Source organism: Octodon degus, unplaced genomic scaffold, assembly GCF_000260255.1.
Source record: "Octodon degus isolate 3935 unplaced genomic scaffold, OctDeg1.0 scaffold00128, whole genome shotgun sequence".
NCBI classification, from domain to species: Eukaryota; Metazoa; Chordata; class Mammalia; order Rodentia; family Octodontidae; genus Octodon; species Octodon degus.
Genome location: NW_004524704.1, coordinates 1854475 through 1857214, shown reverse-complemented (window position 1 = coordinate 1857214; position 2740 = coordinate 1854475).

The window sequence follows — 2740 nt, the reverse complement described above, 5'->3', positions numbered from 1 at the left end:
GCTATTAGAGATATGGTGGTGCACACCTGCAGTCCTAGCAGCACGGGGGAGGCTGAGGCAGGAGGATTGTTGCAATTTCAAGACCAGCTACAGAGTTGGGCTACAGAGTGAGCTTAAGGCCAGGCTGAACTGAACATCGAGACCATCTCAAAAAGACAGACAAACAGACAGACAGACAGAAAGAAAGAAAAGAAAAAAGGCCAGAGAGGGACTCCACCAGCTGTTCCTACTCAGAGATGAATTAAAGACAGTGGAGAATTTTGGGAAAGACCAATACCCTAAACTCCTGCCAGAGATTTGAATTCAAACAATCTGCAGTACACTAGGCCATCCTTATGCACAGCGCGGGTTAAGACCCGAGAGGTGGAAAGAAGGGAGTGAATACTGCCAGCAGCCTGACGCAAGCCCATCACACCTGCATCCCGAGCACACCTGCATCCCGAGCACACCTGCATCCCGAGCACACCTGCATGCCGAGCACACCTGCATCCCGAGCACACCTGCATCCCGAGCACACCTGCATCCCGAGCACACCTGCATGCCAAGCATACCTGCAAAGACAAAGCTGTGTCCATACTACATCACACACAGCTCCCACACAGCTCATTTTCTTTCTTTCTTCTTTCTTTTTGGTGGAACCGGGGATTGAACTCAGACCCTTGTGCTTGCCAGGGAAGCGCTTATTCTACTGAGCCATCTCCCCGGCCCCCATACAGCTCATTTTCTGACAAAACCTTTCTTCCCAGAGCTAAACTCTACAAGAAAGATTGTATGTGTCCTGTTCATGTCCTTACGGCTCATTGTCACTAAGTGCTTAAAACACATTCAGTAATACAATACAGTTATAGCAATTAATGCCTTTTTGCTTGCCTGGCAAGTGCAAGGGCCTGAGTTCAATTCCCGGTTCTGCAAAAAAAGAAAAAGGAATGAATGCCTTTTAATCCTCATAGCATGCCTAGGGGGTGATTGATTGGTTGGTTGGTTGACAGCTCTCACTATGCAGCTCAGACTCGTGGTGATGCTCCTGTGTTCAGCTTCCCCAGTGCTGGGATTATAGGTGTGTGCCACCATGCCTGGACTCAACGGCCAGTTTAGCATGCCTGGGGGTGGGGCTGGTGCAGCATATTGTACCAGGGATCAAACCCCGGTCCCTGCACTTGCCTAAGCAGGCGCTTAGTCCCCTGAGCTATCTCGCCGGCCCAAGGTGATTGTATTATTAATCTACTGTTTCTTTTTTTTTTGTTTTGTTTTTTGGTGGAACTGGGGATTGAACTCAGGCCCTTGCGCTTGCCAGGGAAATACTTATTATACTGAGCCATATCCCCAGCCCCTAATCTACTATTTCTGATGAAGACTTTTAGACTTGAAGAAGTTACATAAATGGCGAGCTTTAGGATTTTTAGTTCTAAGTACAGAGCCCTGGTTCTGAAGCATTTCACAGCACTGTCTGTGTTGTGGACACACTGCGTAATACCTCCAGCCAGAGGCTTGTGAAGGACAGTGCCATGTTCAAATGGAGAGGCCTGTAAAGACTGAAGGTAAAAGCTCTGCGTGATTTCACACACGCGTTTCTGAGAGGTCTTGAGATGGTGTCCTGCCTGGTGCTCGTGCAGCGGGAGAGCCTGAATCCCCAACTCCTTGGGAGGCTGGAGCTTCTAGGGCAGTGGGTGGCACCATTTCTCCGGGGTCCTCTGAAGTCACCGCTCCCACCAGGTAAAGGGAAGGGCCCTAGTGGACAGGAAGCATGGATGTGGGTCAGGTGGGGATGGGGCCGAAAACACTATGCACCCCGTGAGAGAGGTGTTTTGGAATCAAGCTCAGCAGGAAGTGCAGGATGCGGTGAGGCACCAATAAAGGCTCCTCTGAGGAGTTAGACCTGGGAGGCAGCATAAAGAATGGGCTGGACTAGACTCACGGAAGTTCCGTCACTGAAGAGAAGCATAAAGGGATGAAACAGTGTGGTTCCAGGCCAGAGTCATAAACCTGAGGCATGCCTTTGGCTTCAGAGTCAGAGGAGAGTGCAGGTGTTGTTGACGTGAGGAAGGACAGGCCTGGGAGTGGCTCCGTGGGGAGCACTTGTGTGGCGTGTGCAAGGACCAGAGCTCCCCCCTCAGTGCTGAGGCAAAGCAAGCAAGCGAGGCAGGCACTAGGTCACTGGAAATTCAACGTTAAGATTTTTAATCAAGGCTTGAAGAGCAAACACTGAGCTCTTGCTGGTAAAGGGAGACTGAAGGTTGTATGTGTCATCCCAGAGCATCACCTCACCCTTGAAATGGGCTGGTCCGGAGCCAGCTGGAACAGAACCTTGACCTTTGCATTCTGAGTCATGCCCCTTAGAATCTTCAGAATGTCAAAAACTGTGAGAGCAACAGCGCAGCAGGAACTGCCCCGGGGAAGCTGCAGCCTACTCCACTCTCCCAGTCGGGCTTCATTCTGCTTTTCCAAGTTGGTGCCTCTGCCTGACAGCCTCTTCCAGACGCGAGGGCCAGGTGGGCTCTGGGTTCCACAGGTAGCTGATCATGCGTGGACTCCTACACTTGCTTGACTTCCCAAATGGATGGTGAGCTCTTTGAAGAAAAGGATTTATGCCTATTAAAATGTCTCTTCTGCCAGCTATTCCCGTCCAAGGTATTTTTCCAAAAGAACTGAAATCATCATACCACAGTGATATATGAGTGCCCATGTTTATAGCAGCGCAATTTGTCATAGCTAAGTCTTTTATTTATTTATTTATTTTTTT